The sequence below is a fragment of the Carcharodon carcharias genome, chromosome 15 (genome assembly GCF_017639515.1).
Source record: "Carcharodon carcharias isolate sCarCar2 chromosome 15, sCarCar2.pri, whole genome shotgun sequence".
Lineage (NCBI taxonomy): Eukaryota > Metazoa > Chordata > Chondrichthyes > Lamniformes > Lamnidae > Carcharodon > Carcharodon carcharias.
In genome coordinates, this window is record NC_054481.1 from 44,137,154 (window position 1) to 44,160,625 (window position 23,472).

General features: G+C 39.7%; 1 protein-coding gene across 4 annotated transcripts in view; it reads right to left on the minus strand.

Moving 5' to 3' along the window:
* Nucleotides 1-23,472, minus strand: part of rnf216 (ring finger protein 216) — a 220,941-nt gene that overhangs the window by 87,055 nt on the left and 110,414 nt on the right. The window lies entirely within an intron of this gene.

A 23,472-nucleotide genomic window follows, 5' to 3' on the forward strand; every position in this document is an offset into this window, starting at 1 on the left:
CGTCAGAGGAGAAATTCATCATTTCTTATCTAGATCTTAAATGGCACAATATGCAAAATAAACCCAGCTTTAATCAGAAGAAACAAATACCTGAATCTAAAATACTCAATGCATATGAAAATAGAAAGACACCTTACTGAAACACAAGCTTCATTTTAACCTTGACTATGTGCCACATTGTTAGTTCCTTGACAAGTTCAGATCACAGGTCTATAAAATTATGCGTGTGTGCACGCACATGTATATTATATATATAGTTCTAAGCACATTTTTACCTATTTCAAGAATATAACTTGAATCATTTCAGCACTATCCAAATATTTTCTTGAACTATGGTTCCTTTACAACCAAAATTTTATAAAATTTTTTGCAGATCCATTTCCTCTAAAGAATTAAAACTGGACATTTTTTGAAGACAAAAAACTGATCTTCCCCAATATAATGATTACCATCAATTCATTGTTAATAACAGTGACAGCTATGCAGTGGTGATGCCATGCAGTTTGCATACAGAGACAGCCACCCAGATATATCAGACGCATCATTACCCAATACTGAAACTAGTTCAGAAGAATTTACTGAGATTTATCATAAATGTTGGCCATCAACTCAAACTGAAAGCAGGATACTGATCACAAATTAATCACATTAATACTCAGAACAATGACCTCATAACGTTAAGGCGGCACACTGTTGTCTCACAGTCTGGCTAGCAAACACATTTCACTTTATTACTTAGTAGAACAATGTATATTTCAAACCAGAAGCTAGCAAGAGATCAGCATATCATCAACACAATTCCATAACCATCCTTCTTCAGACTTCAAACCATCTTGGTTTGTTATATGTCAAGTTTGCTTTGATGACAAGTTAAATCATTACACTATTACTGGGTTGATTCCACGTTAGATTTGAAAGTGAATTATCTCCAGTTTGAATTTATGTTGTGTCTTGTTTCTTGACATTTATTTAAATGACATTGCACAACCATCTTCAGCTGCTTCATCAATGACCTTCCCCCACTCCCCCCCATCATAAGGTCAGAAGTGGGGACGCTCGCTGATGATCACATAATGTTCAGTACCATTCACAACTCCTCAGATAGTGAGGCAGTTCATGTCCATAGTGCAACAAACCTGGACAGTACTCAAGCTTGGGCTGATGAGTGACAAGTAACATTCATGCCACACAAGTGCTGGACAATGACCATCTCCAACAAGAGAGAGTCTAACCATCTCCCTGTGACATTCAATGGCACTACGTTTGTTGAATCCCTTTGTTATCAACGCCCTGGGGGTTACCATTGAGCAGAAACTGAACTGGACTAGCCATATAAATACTGTGGCTATAAGAGCAGGTCAGGGGCTGCAAATTCTGTGGCAAGTAACTCGCCTCCTGATTCCCCAATGCTTGCCCCACTATCTACAAGGCACAATTCAGGAGCATAATGGAATACTCTCCACCTGTCTGGATGAGTACGGCTCCAACAACACTTAAGAAGCTTGACACCATGCAAGACAAAGCAGCCCACGAGACTGATATGCCATCCACCAAACTAAACATTCACTCCCTCCACCTTTGACCCACAGCGGCAGCAGTGTGAACTATACACAAAATGCACTGTAGCAACTCACCAAGGCTCCTTTGACAGCACCTTCCAAACCCATGAGCTCTATCACCTAGAAGGACAAGGGCAGCAGATGCATGGGACCACCAGCTGCAAGTTCCCCTCCAAGCCACACACCATCGTGACTTAAAACTAAATTGCCAATCTTTCACTGTCACTGGGTCAAAATCTAGGACTTCCTTCCTAACAGCACTGTGGATGTACCTACATCACACAGACTGCAGCGGTTCAAGAAGGTGGCTCACCACCGCCCTCCCGACATCAATTAGAGATGAGCAACAAATACTGGCCTGGCCTGCGATGCCTACATCCCATGAAATAAAAAAAAAATGTTGAATTCAATGGAATGAAGTTATGGTTGGAAGTTCAGCTTAAAACTGAACAGTTTTACTGTATGCAACTTTAACAGACAGTGCTTTATGATTAGAGCATTTTGTGAATTTGATTTATTATCCATCTTTAGGTTGTCCAGAAGTACTTGTGCTCCACAATGGGTTAATAATGTCTGCTGGAGCACAGTAGCTTTGCAGCAGAGCTGTGGGTGTGACTACAAGCCATTCACTGTGCCACTGTCGCCCTCTGATGGCTACTCCTGTACAAGCACAGAGCATGCAATTACTTTTACAAAAAAGAACTAGAGTCTCATTTTCACCAGTCACAAGTATCACATTAGTGAAAGATTGTTCGAAACAATACAAATTTTAATCAGTGTTCATATATCTTGTATTTTATGGTGGGCTGCCCTGGAATTGGTCTTGTAATTCGTGTTTAGTGAAAATTAAAATAGAGAAAATAAATCCATTGGAAAGAATGAGCACATCATGCATCTGAAGTGTTCATGGATCATGTGCATGACTGCACACTTCTTACTACATGCACATAGTGGGTATTTGTAATACACCAAGACTTTGAAATTAGCTCTTCCATATGTGAACCCAGACATCAAGTGCTGGTAGGTCCAAACACAAATGAGCCTAATCCTCCAAACCACTATCAACAAGGGAGGCTAAAGATTAATAAGGAGCAGAAATTTCTGATCAATCTGTACCCTTTGCTCGCCCAGGAAGCTGCTTGCATTACTTCCCCCATTTGCATTGTGGAGGTCAGTGAATTCAGCGGAGGCTAGGAGGTGGAACAGAACTGGAATCTTACTGAAATGGCTCAGTTTCAAACCATGCAGTACATTTTCCTACAACGTTGCCAGTGGAGTTTTGGGAGATCACTGTTATGTAGTATTCCAAACAAAGTGAGACATGCTGGGTGTGATGCTTATTCACTAAGCCAATAAACTCATTGGATAAATATAAACATCCAATGTTTGTGTCCACTGAGGTGTCAGACTGCATTCAGTATCCGCAACAGAATCAGAAACATGGCTAAGCCCCATTTTAGAGATTGAGCATTTATTCAAGGCTATTAATATACACATTGAGGAGTGTTGCTCTGTCAGAGGTTCTAATCTTTGGATGAGATGTTAAACCAAGGCCTCATCCGCTCTTGGGTGAATGTAAAAATTGCTGTAGCACTATTCTTAATGCAGCAGGGTAGTTCCTCCAATGTCTTCATCAATATTTATCCCTCAGCCAACAATAATGAAAGCAAATTATCTGGTCATTACCACAATGCTGTTTGTTGGGCCATACACTGTGCAAATTGGCTGCTGCATTTCCTTTGCACTTCAAAGAAATACTCCATTGGCTATAAAGCATTTTGGGACATGAAGTCAAGAAAGATGCTATTTGAATGCAAGATTTGTTTTAAACAAATGCACAAGCCAGCCTGTATAATGTGCAAATGTTGTGATACAGTTAAAACACAGTAAACAATTCTAATTTTTTATTTGTGGAAGTTGGCAGTTAATTTTCTAAGTGAGATTTTCTAATATTTAGAAATATCAGGTAAAACCGAAACTGGTTTTATGCTGTCCAAATATGGGGTGAAAAAGATTATTTCCCTAAATGTTACCTATTGCCTGAAACAACACAGTCCGTTAATTCTTTAGTGCAGACGATCAAATGGGCAAGGGCTTTTGAAGTCTTTACACAATAAAATGAACTCCAATCTTTACTTCATCCTGTTTATGCATTATCAAACTGCAATGTATTTCATAGTTCCACCTCTGCATCTCTCCATCTTGAAGATAGACACTATGCTTTAGGGTGTAATTGAAGTTCATATCTTCAGTTTTTTTTTCAAAATCAAAAGTCTTTTTTTTAAAAAACAGTGCTTCTCAGAAATGTCCTTAATTAGGACCCAGGAGATGGAGAAGATGGGGAATTTAAATACAATTCCTCTCCGCCCCACCATCCAAGGACAGTGTCGTATGTACACACATTTGTGTGTGTGGAGCTGGCCGAGGGGAAAAGAATCAGAGAAGAAAAAAGTGTTACTGCTCCACAGATAACTTTTTAAAATTCATTTATGGGACGTAGGCATTGCTGGCTAGGCCAGCATTTATTGCCCTTAAGATGGTGGTGTGCTGCCTTCTTGAGCCCATGTGTCGTAGGAACACCCAGTGCTGTTAGGAAGGGTGTTCCTGGATTTTGACTCAGCGACAGTGAAGGAGTGGCAATATGTTTCCAAGTCAGGATGGTGTGTGATTTGGAGGGGAACTTGCAGGTGGTGCAGTTCTCATGCATCTGCTGCCCTCATCCTTCTAGGTGGGAGAGGTCGCAGATTTGGAAGGTGCTTTCGAAGGAAAGCATAGAATTTTTACAATACAAAAACATGGCATTTGGTCCAATAGATCTATGCTGGTGTTTATGTTCCATACAAACCTTCCCCCACACTACTTTATCTCATCCTATCAAATATCCTTCTACTTTCGCTTACTTACTTTGTTTCCTGATACACACCTGTGCAATTCACCTCAACACCTGTGGCAACAAGTTTCACATTCTAACCGCTCTGAGGAAAGACGTTTCTCTTGAATTCCTTATTGTATTTATTAGTGATCATCTTATACTTTTGCCCACTGGTTTTGGACTCCCCCACAAATTGAAGCATCAATATATTAATTATCTACAGATTCAGGTTTTCAAATAGTTAACTAAATAACTTACCATTTATGAGGGAAATAATAAAAAAGGACACATGGCAGGTTAGAAATGAGAAGAAAACACCCTGATGTAGATGGTTAGGTGTTTGGTCTTATCTATAAAAAAACAATTGGGCCTTCAATGTCAGGAAACAATCATGAACGACAAGGAGCAGGATTAGAAAAATCCTGGGTGTACTGAAGGGTACTACCAATATTCAGAATGATGGTGTGTCAATTTTTGGCTTTGCAAAGCATCCTTTAACAATAGAAATAAACCTCAGATGAGTCTATTTAAAGCAAATCAGTGTATGGCACCATCAATAATATGGAAACTGGATTATGCTGAGCAGTCTGAATTATTCCCTGGATTTCTGATACATTTCTGTTAAATTTTCAGAACCCAATTAAGTGTGGTTACAGGGAAAGTTGAGCTCATCTAGTAGTTTGTGTTCAGTGCCATCAACAAAATCCGGAAGATGTGAAAAAAAGTAGCACTCTTGTTAACTAATTTTGCTCCAACATGCTTGTGCAATCTGGCATGGCACTTGGAAGATAAGAAGAAAATCCTTGTTTTATTGGGTACACAGTTTTACAAAAATGCCACTCTGAGACTCAGTTAGCCTAACAATGCTGCAACAGCTTGCCAGACTGAGCAAATGCTGCAGGAAGTCTCTAGCAGCCTCCTGGGTAATAAAGCATTCAGGGCACGCGTTTAACACACACTCGTCTCTCTTCCTGAGGTGAAGCACTGCAGTGGAAAGTGCTGAGGGGAAAAAAAAAGTGTTACCATGTCACAGCTGTAGAACGCCTGCAAAAACCACATCTACCTTGTAGTAACTGCCTGGCCTTATTTCACTGAATATACAAATGGCTAGATCCAAGCTAGAGGATTGGGGGTGGAATGGTGGAGAGAGGATAGTAAAAAGAAAACCTTTCAAAAAATTCTCTTTAGGGAAATCAAGTCATACTTACAACTGATTTTGCAGAAACGGCTTTGAGATGTTTTAATCTACTTCTTATAATTGCACCTCTGTCTTATCTGCATTTCCTTTACTCAAACTCATGATGACTCCACCATAAACCCTAAGACAAGTTTGTTGGAAGATTCTCTCAACTTTGATTGACAACTGAACAATCTCTGGTTGTGATGTAATGTGATGGTGTGAATTGAATCCAAGACATTTAGTTTTGATGATATGCCTTTGTACAGATCCAACTGACATACAATATGGTGGCGAATTGCTGGTTGCTGTAGTTTTGGAAGGGGTAAGATTGGAGCTGAGATTCAAAACAAGATAATGCGATTTTGCCTTTAATTTGATTCTGGCCTTGATCAAAAAAGCAGCAGTGAAATAATTTACTTTGAAATCCAACTAATCCAGTTTTCAGCATTTGGACTAGGCAGCTCTCTTCAACAAACTGCAGGTGACAACTATGGGATAGGAATCAGAGAAGCAGCTGAATGCAAAAAACAGACTAAGTGCAGGTTGAAAGGAATTATCTTGCATGGGCCAGTATGATAGCAGGAAGCCAAAGGTGAAGCTTCAGAACAGGATATTCAATGCAGGAGTGACCCCAATTTGCATGGCTAGAGCAACGCAAAAGAATGAAGGTTGGAGGGTAGGGTGGGTGGGCAGCAGTGCTATAATTTCCACTATTTAGGTAACTGTTGGTGGAGGATGAACAAATGAGGAAGGCAATTTTTTCGTAAAATTAGCAACTCAATCATCAAGTATTCCATGAAATTATAAACTGTTATCCAATATATTTCTCTCAATTTTTTGATGTTTTTCAGAATACAAATTCTTCTGATCACTGTCCAGGGATAGATAGATAGATATATACAGTGGTTCTGGGCACCACATTTAGGAAGGCATTGGAGAGTGTACAAGAAAGGTTCAAGAGAATGGTTCCAGGGGTGAGGAACCTCAGTTATGTAAACAAACAATTTGGAGAAGCTGAGGCTGTTCACCTTGGAGGAGGCTGAGAGGAGATTTGGAGGGGTCTGGACAGAGTACATAGGGAGAACGTTTCCATCGTTGGGAGGATAGAGGACACCAATTTAAGGTGATTGGCAAAAGAAGCAATAACGACACAAGGAAAAATTTCTTTATGCAGTGAGTAGTTAGGATCTGGAAAGTACGGCCTGGGGGTGTGGTGGAGGCAGGTTCAATTGTGGCTTTCAAAAGGGAATTGGATTATAATCTGAAAAATTTCCAGGGCTTTGGGGAAAAGGCAGGTACTGGCATTAGATGAGTTGCTCTTACAGGGGGCTGACATAAATACAATTGGTCTAATGGACTTCTGTGCTGTAACCATTCTATTATAAGGTCTTGGCAAAACCACATCTAGAGTACTCCATACAGTTTTGGTCTCCTTATCTAAGGATGGATATACTTGGAACCAAGGTTTACAAGACTGCTTCTGGGATGGGAGATCATCCTGTGATGAGAAACTCCACCAAGTCGCTTAGGCCTATATTCTCTAGAGTTTAGAAAAATGAGAGGTTACCTCATCGAAAAGTATAATGTTCTGCAAAACTTGACAAGAGAGCTGTGGAGAGGGTTGTTCCCCTTGGATGGGGCGTCTAGAAATAGGATCAGTCCCAGAATAAGAGAATGTTTATTTTGGACTGCGACGTGGAGAAATTTTTTCACTCTACTTGAGAGCTGTGGATGTTCAGTTGTTGAACATTTTCAAAACTAAGATTGATTGATATTTGGATAGAGAGAGAATCAGGATAGTATGGAAAGGTATAGTATGAGGGGTAGATGATCATCCATAATCTTACAGAATGGCAGAGCAGATTATTTCTTATGCTGAAAAGTGATAGTTGTGGGCAACAAGTTTATTTTGGTGGTCCTACAGTTGAACAGGTCACTAACAGTCATTGTCCAGGCTCATGTCTGAAGATTAGATACTTGGGTGAAGTACAGGATGATGTACTGCTCTTGGAATCGGCATGAGTCAGCAATTCCAGAAATATAGGGTGAAGGGATGTGGGGGAAAGAAATTGAGTAAAGGAAAATAATAAGGGTCTCCTCATATTATGCTTTTTCCAATTAAACTACATCAGTAACTTGGGGCAGGCTTTTTTGTTGCTTTGGATGGGGAGGAAGGCAATGCCTGCACTTGTGAACTGAATGAATCGTAAGCCTAAAAACTGCTGGATGTGAGGTTGCCTGTGTGATTTTTGTATGTTTTACACCAAATCTTCCATCGACTTGAAGCAAGTTAAGTAAGGCTTTAAATACCGTGGGAGGCAATGGCGTAGTAATATTATCACTGGACTAATATTCCAGAGACCCAGGGTAATGCTCTGGGTTCAAATCCCACCACGGCAAATGGTGAAATCTGAATTCAATAAAAATCTGGAATTAAAAGTCTGATGATGGCCATGAAACCATTGCCGATTGTCTTAAAAACCCATCTGGTTTACTAGTGTCCTTTAGGGAAGGAAATCTGCCATCCTTACCTGGTCTGGCCCACATGTGATTCCAAACCCACAGCAATGTGGTTGACTCTTAAAATGCCCTCTGAACAAGGGAAATAAATGCTGGCCTAGCCAGCGACACCCACATCCCATGAACGCATAAAATTTTTTTGAAAATGTAGAGAGTTGAGATTTCAGCATCTGGATTCCATATATTTATGAATGGCTATTCTCACTGAGATACGGTGCACATTTTTTCTTTCAGAAGCCTTACGCAGATATAATTTATAAAACAAAATTTTCAGACTGTATCAAAATATTAGATTTGACTGATTCACATATGATTTTTGGTTAATAAAGTAACATTTCAGCTTGCTTCAAGATAACAAGATTCTGATTTGTATTATAAAAGCAAAAACAAAAATTGCTGGAAAAACTCAGCAGATTGGATAGCATCTGTGTGGAGAGAAAGACAGAGTTAACGTTTCGAGTCGGTATGAGTCTTCTTCAGAACTAAAGAGAAGTAGAAATGTGGTGAAATAAACACTGTAGGGGGGGGGGGGGCTGTGGGACAGATGAAGCTGGAAAGAAGGCCTGTGATAGGTGGAGGCAAAGGAGAGATTGCAAAAGATGTCATAAACAAAAGATCGAAGGGGTGTTGATGGTGGTGATACTGCCTAAAGGAGGTGCTAATGGTGACATTAAGAAGCAGGATAAGCAAGTGACAGATGGCCCTAGTGGGGGTGGGATGGGGGAAGGGGATGGTGTGGGAGAAAAGATCAAAATAGGTTAAAAGGTGGGGATCAAACAATGAGTGGAAATAAATTTTAAAAGATAAATAGAAATAGGTGGGAGAAAAAATGTACATATAAAAAATAAACATTTGAAAAAAGGGGATCATAAAGGGGTGAGGATGGAGGAGACAGTTCATGATCTGAAGTTGTTGAACTCGATGTTGAGTCCAGAAGGCTGTAAAGTGCATAATCGGAAAATGAGGTGCTGTTCCGCCAGTTTGCATTGAGCTTCACTGGAACATTGTAGCAAGCCAAGGACGGACATGTGGGCATGAGAGCAGGGTGGTGTGTTGAAATGGCAAGCGACAGGAAGGTCTGTGTCATGCCTGCGGACAGACCAAAGGCGTTCCGAAAAGCGGTCACCCAGTCTGCGTTTGGTCTCTTGCAGACCACCTTTGGTCTGTCTGCAAACGTGACCCAGGCCTTCCTGTCGCTTGCCATTTCAACATACCATCCTGCTCTCATGCCCACGTCTGTCCTTGGCCTGCTGCAATGTTTCAGTGAAGCTCAACGCGAACAGGAGAAACAGCACCTCATCTTCCGATTAAAGGCATCTGTACTATTAGCTTCAACGACTATATGGCAGTGAATTCCACATGCTCACCACTTTTTGGGTAAAGAAGTTTCTTATGAATTCCCTGGTGGCCTCTAGTTATGCTCTTCCCCACAAGAGAAAATGTTCTCTGTATTCACTTGAGCAAAACCTTGCATAATTTTAAAGACCTCTATTAGGTCACCCTTCAGCTTTCTTTTATCTCCCCAAGAGAAGAGATCCTTGCTTGATGTGTATACCCACAAATTTCTGAAAACATTCTTGTAAATCTTTTCTGTACCCTCTCCAATGCTTCCATACATGTTTTATAATATGGTGACCTGGGCCGTAGTGTGGTCTAACCAAGATTTGATACAGGTTTAGCATCACTTCCCTACTTTTCCATTCTGTCCCTCTAAAAAAAAAAACTTGTGCTTATTTTTTTTATGGTCTTGCTAATCTGTGGCATGACTTTTAGTGTTTGGTCCAAGATCCCTTTATTCTTCTAAACCACCTAGACTCGCATCTTCCAAGTAATTAGTAATCTCCCTATTCTTCACGCCTAAGTGTACCACCTCACAGGTATCTATGTTGAACTTCATTTGGCGATTACTTTCCCATTCTGCAAGTTTATTAACATCTTCCTGTAATTTGTTGCGGTCCTCTTCTGACCTCATTGACTATACTTAAGGCTAGAATGGACAGATTTTTGGTCTCACAGGGAATCAAGGTATATGGGGAGTGGGCGGGAAAATGGGTTGAAGCCCAATATCAACCATGATTATACTGAATGGCGGAGCAGACTTGACAGGCAATGTGGTCTACTCCTGCTTTTATATCGTGTTCTTATGTATTGACTATACCCCATAATTTGATGATATCCAAATTTAGAAATTATATTTTTGATTACAAAGTCCAAATCACTAATGTAAATTGCGAACAGCAGTTGGCCCCGGCACTGATCCTTGTGGAACACCACTTCCCACATTCTGCCACTCTGACCAATTACCCTTTACTCCCAATCTCTACTTTCTGTCTTGAAGCCAACTAGCAATTCATTCTGTCACTTGCCCTGGACTCCAGCTTCTCTAACTTCATTCATTAGTCTATTATGGGAGCCTCAGCAAAGGCCTTTTGAAAATTCAGACGAATTACATTTACCACATTACCACTGTTCACTCTGTTACCTCAAAAAAAAATTCAATGAGGTCGGTTAAGATTTTCTCTTTTGAAATCCATGTTGATGATTATTATATTTCTCCTTTCTGGTTCTTCTGCTCTCCTCTTATAAGGGTTTCATTATTTTTCTTACTATTGATGCTGACTGGTCTATAAATCCCTTGACATATTCTGTCCCCTTTCTTAAAAATGGAATTACATTAGCTATCCGCCAGTCTCCTGGCACTACACCTTTTTCCAATGAATTATTAAAGGTGAGCAGTAATGCTTCAGTTGTTCCTTCCCTAGATTCCATACAGGAATCCTATCCTTTTACAACTTTCACACACAAGAAACTTCCAGTGAACACTATTGTGTTCAGGAGCAGAAACCATGGTTGATCTCTCACTTTTCCTAACCCAGGATGACAAGGCAAATTTTGATGCCTTAGTTGACACCTTGACTGAGGTCAGCAAACGCAACGCAGGTCAGGCACTAAACCTGTGACTTTTTGTTCTGGTGTCTTTACCTTCTAAGCCATCAAGAAACAACTATTTTCTTCACTGCCTATACCTACATCAGTTGCAGTGGAAGACGACCAAGAGAAGGTAAAGTCCTTTACTTTAAGGATCCATGGGACTCAAGTAAATAGATACCATCTTCATGAGAAGTGAGGTATTAGGGGAGGAGAGCAACTGAAGAAAAAATAGAACTCACCATATATGGTTAGGTGACCAACCTTAATTCAATAAATTAAGGGATCCATAGAAGATCCATTATTAATTTATGATTTAAAGTGCCTTTGTAATCAGCAACACCTGGAATACGTTCCAATCACCTTTTATACTAACTTAATACTCACAGGCAAAGCACAAAGATCTTGCTACATAATTGTGCTTTGCTTTTCAGTATTTTGATTAATCTCTGACAAGCTAAATTTAAAACAGCAAAAAGGGATAACTGCATACAATTACCTGAGATGAATGTAAATCAGCAATCACTTTATATCACAATTTCAGCTCAACATATGGTTTCATTAGATCTTCATACCATATACCAAAAATATCCAAATAAAAACAAAGCCTATACCTTGTTCTGATATCATACGGTTCAAGTTGTCTCTCTCAGACCTATAATCACAAGTGCTTCTGCAACATGAAATGGAATAAGGGTCCAGTGAGCAGTGAGAAATGAAACAGTGCTCAAGTACCCCAAGTCCCTCCAACCAACCCCCAACTCACCTGTCAATGGTAGAGCGAGATCAGAAATATAGTCACTGTGTGCAGAAGCCTAAAAACGAGTTTTCATTTTTTTGAATTTTTAAATTAATCTTCGATAGGTCGCTGCTCTTGTTGGGCATTATTCCATTCGTGTTGCCATTTTCTGACAGCTCACCCAATTGGCCATACTTCATGTGTGAGCCTAGATGAAGAACAATGGTGAGGCAATTCCACGGTGGAGAGCATTACAGCCAAATCCAATTTTACAACAACTCAATATCTACATGCATGAATGTTCAGACAGCAATTCTTTAAACAGCAATTGAGAGTAGGAACTGTCTCTTTTTCTTTTTAACTTCTCCCCATCACTGTCTTGGTTGAGATCAATGAAGTCAGCAAAACTCAGGGATTGAACCTGCATTCTTCTCACCATGGCTCGACACCAAAACTCTGAACCACTGAGTCACTGGGGGAGTTCACCGACATTTTAATGACGACAATTTTAATTAAAGTCATCATGGAGGAAAGATTTTGTTAGCTTCGCATGGTACTCAGATTAACTGATGTCTCTCTCTCATGTCAGTGGGTCGTGGCATCATTCCACTGCAAATGACCACCTGCATAGACTAAATAAGAGAATGTCTTTAAGATCTCTATGCTCCTCCAATTCTGGTTTCCTGCTCATTCAATTTTGATTGTTCCACCATTGACGGCTTGCTTTCAGTTGCCTTGGCTATAAGCTCTGAAATTCTCCTCCTAAACCTCTCCATCTCTTTGCCTCTCCCCTCTTTTACTAGTTCTTTGACCAAGCTTTTGGTTACCTTTCCTAATTTCTACATCTATGGCTTGGTGAAAAAAATGTCTAAATGTTTTTACTGATGTCACTCTTTGTAAATGCCTCCAGACATTTTACTGTGTTAAATATGCTATATAAATCTAAGTAGTCTTTGCTTGATCTGATGATTCCTTTCAAGTGCACTTTGCATCCACAGGTGATGGTTGTGCTGGCTGAACATGTTCTACTCTGCGATGTTCAAGAACCACAATCCTCTAGTTAATTGGAATGGCTCTGCAGTCTGCATTCCTTTTTTCCCCTCAGCCAGGTAATTACAGCTCTAAAATCTTGAAGTTGACAAGCTACAATTAGGGCAGTTCTCAGAAGAGCCACTTAGCAGGTTACCATGTGAAACCAGTGTGTTTCACCACATCCTTTTGTACATACACCATTTGCCAATATGTATCCTCAGAGCTGGCTGTGGTCAAGCCTACAGCCAGGACTTTGCTCTTTTGAGGGGGAGGGAGCAGGAGAAGTGGAAGGAGATGACAAAATGGCCTTAAGAAACTAAATGCAAAATTTATCTTCAAAATATAATTTGTAACACAACTAGAGGGTAGAAGACATATGCAAAAGTAAATATAAGTACTCCAGTTGCAAATTATTACTGCTATCAACAGGTTAAAAATCTGCATGAATTTGTACACCACTTCCTGTGGTCAATGGACTGCTCATTACTTTTACCATATAAAGCTTTCTTTGTCTGCTTAAGGAGGGGAAGGATATGAGTTAAACAAAATAACAAAGTAAAAAACCTAGCTTATTTAGCATGAGTAAATGAGAAAGAATTCAGTGTGCACAAAAGGCTGTACCGTTTGGGGATTACTTTCCAAATTTGCACAGAGATATATGACTACAAACATTTTTCACATGTTCAATGAATAATGCATTTTTGTGAAGAATTTTCTATATTAGTTTACAGAATAGCAACACTGAAAAATGTATGAGTTAGAAAAAGATCCATTTATTTAAAGGAAAGTAAATCCATTCTACAAAGTGTTGAATATTCACCAGTGAAATATTATCTTCTTGTCCTATTTGGCTATACGTTTATTTTTTCACGTCAGAAGCATCCACCCCTGAGCATTCAATTCTTTTAACAATTTTCAACTACTTTTAAGAAGCCAAAGACCATTTTGTTTTCCTGGCAGCTGTGCAAAATTTCCTAGAATGCTCTTGAAATAGTTTATGCTTATTCATAAATCTAATCATTGAACAACCAAACAAAGGCATTTTTTAAGCTACATTCAAAAAATTCAGTGAAGTTGCAACAATGGCATATAGTCCAGAAGAAATCGCACATTTTCAGGGTCATGGTTTTTCACAAAGAGTTTACTTGGAATCTGCATGACCTAAAGTTCTTCAAAAATTGCAACTGTGGGTCCAGGTAGTCAACCGACTGAAATGAGTTTCGGTTCTGCTGAACCAAAACTTCTTCATGATGCATCTGAAAATTCAGATGACAGCTATGGATGCAGTTATAATATCATAGGGATACAAGGAAAGTAATACAAAGACCAAGACATGGTAGAAGATTGAAGGTAGCTTTACAATTACTTAACGAAGTTGAGCCAACTACTACTGAAAGCTTGGGGAACCAGCTGTTGCATCTTCTCGGCAGGAAATGGCCTCTTTTTAACCCACCAGACTGACAGTATTATTAACCCACGAAAATGCCGCTCTATTGAATTCCTGATCATACTGTCCATACTAATAGAAGGAGAATCCCAATTTCTGATTCTGGTTCAAGTGTTGAGCTGTAAAAATGCGCCAAGGGTGAAGCAGACCAAGGGGAGGCACAAAAACACCCATCACTCTGAAGTGTACAGTGTTAATAATACATAAATGTGGAACAGCACTCCACTGGCCACAAGTCAAACATTTAGGCCTATAAACATTGTCATATTTAGACAGCACTAAGCTTATTTGGTAATGCTCTATATGCCTTGAGAAATAGGTTAGTTCATAAGAAATTATAATCCAGTGAGCAACGGAGAAGTGAAATTGATCACTGCAAAGTGCAATACTTCTAGGGAGGAACTGGGAGGATAGATGACTGTTGTTTAAAGCAAAATACTTCTTTAAAAATGCTGAAAGGGCATTTTATGTTTGCCATTCAATTTAGATTCTGAGGGACTGGAGCCTGAGTAAACTAATAACACAAATTATTGAGGAGCAGGGTATAACTGGGCCTGCAAGTTTGCTGCTGATTTAAAGAAACAAGATATAACAGCATAACTGCTCGTTCACACACTTAACATATGGAATCCAAATTAAAATCCCAATGTAAAAGTAGCTTAAAAAATTGAAATACAAGTTCCACGGAAGCACTGGTGACTTAATAATCTGGCAATACTCACTGGAGTTTACTGGAAACTGGTAATGTTTATAAGTTCCTTCAAAGAAATTGTTTTAACAGGATACTCTACCGAGGTTCTTGTAATTCATCTGGTAATGAAGGCCAACACAAAAATAATTTAAACATCTCATGAAATATAACGTCTCACTAATGGCACAAAAAATGAATAGCAGATAGGTACATGTCATCAGGTCGCTTTCTTCTGTATGCTCTTGCACGAGAAAGGTGCATTTGACTACAGATAATTCATATCTGTCAGTTGCATTCCTATAACACCTTTCACAATTCAAGGCATATCTATAATCAATGAAGTGCTTCTGAAGTGTATTTATTGTTGTAATGCAGGAAATGTGGTCAATTTGCACACAGCAAGCTCCCACAAACATCAATGAGATAATGGCCAGATTCCCTGCTCTAATGATGTTGGCTGAGGGATATATATTGGCCAGCACACCAGGGAGAACTCTCTTTCTCTTCTTCGAAACACTACTGTGGAATATTTTGTATCCGTGAGAGCAGATTAGGCTTTGGCTTAACATCTCATCTGAAAGCCAAAGTTCCTGGAACTCACTGCATCAGAGACCCATGGAAATATGGACCTAGGATAACGCTGCTGGGATAAGGGAACTATCTGCATCTTTGCTCTCCATGAAGCTCTGTGTAAAATCAAGTCCATTGCACACAAAAACTGAGAGTTGTGCATGGACTGTACATTCCCAAAACTAGCTGGAAATTAAAAGAGCCATATGATTTTGAAACACTACTGTAATATTTTAACTTAACAGTGTGCTTGGATATAAGGTTGGAGGTATACACATTTATATTGTGGTGAACCCAAAAAAAAATTTTCCTTTGTACATTGAAACAAAATGGTCCAAACCACATAACATACAATAGTGTTCTTAACTCAAGAGCTATAATGCACTTTTACAGAGCCTAAGTCCAATTTATGCTATACAAACGGAAATGTCTCTGTTTAATAAATAGCACCGGCATAAATTCATTCAGCCAATCAACTTCTAAACAGCAGTTAAAAACCTTAAATGGACTAAAATCTGTCGAGAGAGTGACCTCTGTTGGTAACCTCTAGAAAACCATATCCACATGAACAGCAATAGCTAGAGAAAAATGTGTTTATTTTTTTCAAATGGCAGTAAATCCAGGGCAACTCAACCTACAGCAAAGATTTTCAAACCAGGGTCACAAAAACCCCATGGGATTCATAAGGCAATCCTACAGAGTTCCTAAAGGCATTCATTTTCCATCTGTTGCCTCTCAGATTTCTGTATTGGTTAACTATTATTTGTATTGTAAAACGCTAATAAATGTTTTTTTGGCAATGATGGTACAAGATAGTGGACTCCATCTTCCTCAAGTTAAAATGTCCGTTTTCTGGGAGTGTCTCAATATTTCCCATTCCCTCGTACACGATAAAAGCAGAAAATCTCTGTTTAAATGAAGCACTGGCAACCACAGCGAAGCACCTTTCATTCTCTCCAATGAAAATCAACCAAACTTTAGTCTAAGATTCCAAGCTTAGAATCACCCACCAACAATATATTACACTTCTAAGACCAGGAATGTCCTGCAAGGATCCCACTACAATGCTGTGACTTCTGTTGCACTGAAATGGGAGCAGTTCCAAGGAAATTACTGCCCTATATACTATCTAATAAAAATTAAAGGTGTACACAGGAGTTCCTCCAAAGACGTAGTGCACAAAAAGAATTTGACAGATAACACATTAAATACTAACCCATCTCATTCTTTCAGATACTGACTGACCTGTTGTATATAACAGCATTTTCAATTTTTATTTTGCTACAAATACTGAGTGCTACTATTTCAATTTCTTATGAATAAATAAAAAAGTGGCAGTGTCAAATTTGGTTTGATAACAATCCTGCGAAGCATCTTGGAATGTTTTACTATGTGAAAGATGTTGTATAAATGCCAGCTGATCTTGTTGCTGGTTAAGATTATAATTCATCCTGTCCTCCAAATCCCCCTTTCATCCTCTTGTGACACCAGAGCAGAAGGAGTAGAAATGGGAACTTATATTTGTGAGGTTAACTAAATGTGATTGTATAAGCAAGAGTACAGGATCTGCAACAGTAACACAAATTATTTTTGTCACCCAGGGAAACAATATTGGGGACTTGAACTTAACTTATTATAAATTGCAAATTAGAAATGATTACAAAGTCTTCAGTTTTTCAACTCTCCTTCTCCTGAAGGTGACTCAATAAAATTCAATTCAGGATTATATCTGCAGGGCAAGTATGCTCAGGTAGTGTTGTCAGTGAATCTGTACAACCAGCTGCTAAGACGACAGAATGTCAACTTCATCACAGCCTGGCTGTGTGAGCCCACAACCTAAGGTTGCTAACCCTACAAGGTTGCTGAGGAGCTTCCAGGAACTGAAGATTAATCCCCTGGACATTGCTGCAAGCAGCCCAGGAGAAAAATCAAACTGGCATCAGTACTTGAATCTGTGCTATCACTTGTTAAATTGAAAATTGCTCCATACTTCAAAATGTTATGGCTTGAAATCTACTTTGCTTGTCTTCTCTAGCAACCCTAAAATTCATTAATTTTTTTTAAATTTAGCGAAGGAACCGGAAGACGACACAGCTTTCAGCTTAAATGCTTGTGTTATCTCTGGAGAATTCAGCATTGGGCAGAGTTCAAACTTCTTTTGAGGCAGTTTTAGAGATTCGAAACTGAGGAAACCAAGCTTTTCTCCAAATTTGGGACGCTGTTCTCTGCTTCATTGCAACACATTGTTTCAGTGAAAACATACTAACAGTAAACAGACCTGAAAAGTGCCTGCAGTATGTCAAACAAAAGTGATAACTTCCTTTTTAACTTTCCTGTCAAAACCTTTCTACTAAGCAATTTTTTTGGAAAGATAAATATGTTGTGTCGTATCAGAAATAGATCATAAAAAATGGAACATGCAAGAATCTGCTTCCTCATTAAAGAGGAACTGAGTGTCGATCTGCAGCTCCCCTGATAAGAACCATTTCCTCTTGCTTGTATGATTCCACCATGCAGATTCTCTCTGCTGGAACTCTGACCAAATTAGGCAACAATTCTAGATTCAACTGCAAAGTCTATTTAACCCTTTCATAAGATGCATTTGATATATTAGTGCAAACTTATATTTTTTTTAGAAGATTTACACTACTCTCTGGAAGCCAGAAGTGAGCATTATAACTTAGAAGGAGCAATAGGTTTGCGGTGCACCAGTCACTCACCTCAAATGCCTGATACCTTACTTTGGCAGATTGTAATTTTAGTACAAAAATAAATGTATTTTATCAAAGAAACTTGACAATTACAGCCCTGATGGCTCAGTTGGTTATGGATGTATGTAGTTGACCAGAAAGCTCCAAGTTGAATTCCTAGTCTGAGGCAAATTTGTTTATCTCAGTTTGGAAGGCGGTTGGGGGGCAAGGGGGCTGTGTGTGTGGAAAAGGAGAAGAAGGGTAGGACAAGTTTACTTCAGAACTCCAACAGTTTGGGAGGACTAAATAAAATGGAATTTCTCACTCTAATCCTTGTGGAGCCACCGCAGCTGCGAAGTGCACTAATGCAGTCATTGGGTGAGGATAGCGTCAGGCTCAGCTGCGATTCTCTTCACAGTTTGCTGACACTTCATGAAGGCTGGCCAATTGGGGAAGATACAGTAGTGTTACCAGGCACTCAAGTAACCTGTTCTAGCAAAGGAGTTAAGAGGAATAGGCAAAGGAAACAGTTAAAAGAAACTGTAACACTGCAAACAAGTGTTGAGCAGTTTAACTAACATAAAAGGAAACTATCTGCCTTGTGAATTTCTGGTACCAACAACTTCAATAAAAAACTTTGCACCCAATATTTACTGACATTCTGTGCATTAATTCATTTATAACATGCACACTGGATGACATGCCTCTATAGTGGAATAACATTCCAGCTGCTTTATAACTCTGGTGAAATCCTGAGCCGCAGATTCGAATACTTAACTTGCTCAACGACAAATGAATGCATGCAGATTAAGCAGCTGCAAGGTTTCATCACTGTGCAAACTAAATCAAAATTCAGTGGTGGGTTTCACAATCTAAATGTAACCTCTGGGCCATTGCAGTGCTCAGCATGAACTCTACTAGAATTAGATAGATAATGCTATAATTTCCCCCCGGAGACAATTCTATTTTGTTTGCTACACACCATATAGAATCCCACCCAAGCTGCCAACCCTCTCAAGAATCTATAGACCTGTCAACACAATATCTAGCTGTTTTTAAATTGCCCCAGGATAGGCTACACCAGCTACAATTTTCATCAATGGGGAGTCAGCTACAATTGATTCCCAGTTGATCATCCCTAATGGACATACAATTCGGGAGTTCAATCATCTCCAATGTTCTCATTATCAGATGCTCCAGTACAACTTTCCATTGGCTGGAGGTCATTCAGAATGCTACATTATGTATTCTCATCCACATCCTGACTATCATCTGTTCAAAGGACCACATCTCCATTACCTGAGTATTTGTGAAGTAATTTTGGTTTCCCATCTTCTGGGGAAATGATTTCAAGATTCTCATCCTTTAAATCTAAACTTCAAATCTCTTCGCCATATTGGCCCTCCCAATATCCACAATCCTCTCCAACTTCATGTCCCTATGTGCAATCACTGCTCCCCCCATTCCAGCCAAAATCTATTGCCTGCTCCCTCCACTCCATTATAATCTGCCCCTCTAACCTCAGTTTCCCTTCCTTGGGGTTGCCTCCCTACCTTCCAAAGCCTCAAGATCCTTTTTCTTGGCTGTGCTTTTGCCACTTTATGACGCTTGTTCATTTTTCCTTTCAAGTCCACTAGCTAATCATTCCTGTGTCCTGCCGTGATGTTTCTTTTGATATAACAGTTCTCCAGAAATGCAAGGAAGGAACTGCTATTCCCTAACCCATGCAGTTCGTTAAAGCTCCCCTCACTTGCAATTTGCTCAGAACTGCAACTAAACAGGTGTTTTGTCACGTGCTTTCGGATATTTTACTCAGCCAACAGTGCTAGAAAAACACAAACTGTTATAATGGCACTTTAGCATACTATTATTCAATTTATAGATTGTGCTTTCAGAAGTAAGTTTGTAAAAACAGGCCAAATAGGGTTGAAATTCACATCATAACAGTTAAAAACTGGAAAGATCGGTGTAAGGTACTTCGATGTGAATTCCTGGAATCAGTCTGCTGATGATCAACACTTGAAAGTCAACATCAGTAGAAACACAAATGCATACTTTGAGATAATTTTATTTAAACTGACATATACAGCGTGTTAATTTGGGTAACATCGGGACTACTTTCACAATACTTGTCACAGGAAATAATGATTTAGAAGCCATGCTTTAGCAAATGTCTTTCATTCCTAAACCTCGGCGCTTACTAGTTAACCACGTCTGCATTAAGAAATGCTGATAACATCACTTCTGTCTTCCTGTGGTGGTGTTTGAACTACTGATGTCCTTTTACGGTAGCTGTCTGAATTAGGCATTAAGGAAACAAAGTAATAGGTACAACTCGTAAAGCAATAATACAGCATGCTGTGACTCATAGCCTCCAGTTTCCCTTTAAACTCGACAAACTCACTCAGTGCTTTAAACGAGTCTGCTAAGTTCGCTTTAAGTATGTGGCTGTGGGGGAGGCAGGGGTCATCACAGCCAAGCTCAATCATGTTCCTGTAAGTGAGCATGAATGCATGCAAGCATGTACACATGCACATCTAGTCAATTATTACACAAGTGGAATACACCTTGGACAATACTTCCTCTCCCTAACCTGGCAAGGCAAAGAAAATTGTCACCAACAAGCATGGACAAAAGTGTCCACCTCAGCTCATTTGGTAGTTCTCTTGCCTTTGGTCAAGCTGCACACCAGCAACTTGAGTACAAAATTTAGACTAACAGATCAGTACATCTTTCAGTTGCAACATTAAACCAAGGCCTTGTCTGCCTCCTCATATGGACATAAAGGTTGTATGGTATATTTTGAAGAGCAGAGGGGTGTTCTCCCTGCTTTACTGGTCAATATTTACACCTTGACCAACATCACTAAAACAGATTGTCTGGTCATTGTCTTATTTTTGTTTGTGGGACATTGCTGTGCATAAATTGGCTGCCACATTTCTCTCCATTACAACAGTGACTGCATTTCAAATGTACATCAGAGGCTCTAAAGCTCTTTCAAATGTAAATTCTTTATTTCAACTATTGATCACACTAGGAATCTTCTTGGTCTGAACAGCTCACTGCCATACCACACACAATGTACTGTTTGGGCTTTAAAAACCCAATGCATAAAATTCCAAATTAATTTTTATCCCATTCTTGAGATGTGAGCATAGGTGGCAAGGCATCATTTATTGCCCATTCCAAAGGTGTTGGTGAGCCACTTTCTTGAACCATTGCAGTCCGTGTGGTGAAGGTGCTCCCACAAAGCTGTTTGACCCAGCAACGAAGGAGGAACAGTTATCTTACGTCCAAGATAGGGAATTGCGTGACTTGGAGAGGAATGTGGAGACGATGGTGTTCCAAAGAACAACTGCAGTTGTTCTTCCAGGTGGCGACTGTGGGTTTGGAAGGTGCTGCCAAATCAGTCTAGGTTGCTGCAGCCACAATGCCAGTGATGGAGAGAAGATGATGGATGAGGTGCCAATCAAGTTGATTGCCTTGCCCAGGATGGTATCAAGCTTTTTGAGTGCTTGAACAGTCAATTTTAAAATCCTCGAATTTGCCGTGTTGCAATGATCATCGAAGTGTTTAAAGCTAAATTATATATCACCTAGTTGCATTTTGAGTCAGTAATTCTATGGCAGAAATGTTCAAGCTTTATGGATCACTTTGAGTGTGCATCATAAGGTTTCAGGGGTCACACAAAGTTTAAATCCATGCCCCCAGTAATTTCAGACATTTCAAGTTGCTAATACAAACAGATTTTGGAGTTCTGATTCAGGATTTGGGACACCACACAAAGGACAGTGCTTCAAAGCCATTAAGTCAACCAGCACAAAAGCACACAGCAATAACTTCCATTTATGTAGCAACTTTGACGGAGTAAAACATCCAAAGGTGCTTCACAGTAGTGCCATCAAAGAAAATATGACACTGAGCCATATAACAAAACTAGGGCAGATGACCAAAAGGTTGGTCAAAGAGGTAGGTTATAAGGGACGTCACAAAATGAGCAGAGAAATTAACGGATGTACGAAGTAGGAGCAGGTGTAGGCCCCTTGGCCTTTCAAGCCTTCTCCGCCATTCAATAAGCTCATGGCTGATCTGATTGTAACTTCCTGCCTACCACCGATAACCTTTCACCCACTTCTTAATCAGGAATCTATCTAGCTCTGCCTTAAAAATATTCGAAGGCCTTGCTTTCACTGCCTTTTGAGGAAGAGTTCCAAAGACTCATGATCCTCAGTGAAAAATTTTCTCCTTAACTGTCTTAAATGAGCAACCCCTTATTTTTAAACTGTGCCCCCTAGTTCTAGATTCTCCCATTAGAGGAAACATCCCCTCCACATTCATTCTGTCAAGACCCCTTAGGATCTTAAAAGTTTCGATCAAGTCACATCTTGCTCTTCTAAACTCCAATGGATACAAATCCAACCTTTCCTCATAAGACAACCCACCCATTCTTGGAATTAGCCTACTAAACGTTCTCCAAACTGCTAACAAATTTACATTTTTCCGTAACTAAGGAGACCAATGCTGTACACAGTGCTCCAGATGTGGTCTCACCAGTGCCCTGTACAACTGAAGTATAACCTCCCTACTTATGTATTCAATTCCCCTTGCAATAAATGATAACCTTTCATTAGCTTTCCTAATTACTTGCCATACCTGCACACTAGCCTTTTGTGATTCATGCGCGAGGACACCCAGATCCATCTGCACCTCAGAGCTCTGCAATTTCTCACCATTTAGATAATGTGCTTCTTTTTTATTCTTCCTGCCAAAATGGACAATTTCACATTTGCCCACATTATATTCCATTTGCCAAGTCTTTGCCCACTCACTTAAACTATGTCAGTTTGTAGCCTACTTATGTCCTCTTCACAACTTACTTTCCTACCTATCCTTGTGTCGTCAGCAAACTTAGCAACTAAAAGCAATGTGGTTTAGGGAGGGAATTTAGGACCAAGACAGACGAAGGCATGGCTGCCAATGGTGGAGCAAAAGAAACCAGGGATATGCAAGAGACCAAAAGTGGAGGAGTTCAAAAATGAGGGTCATAGGGCTGGAGAAGGTTATAGAGATAGGGAGAGGGTGAAAACAGGAGCAAGGTGCCTTTGCTTTGGAGGTCCTAATTATCAATGCCAGGCGTGCATGTGGCCTGAGACTTGCAATTTGGACAGCCTGCTCTATTAGATGCTATGCCAGACCTGGAAGTGGGTGCCATTTTCCTGCACAAACATTTTTCACCTTCAAAAA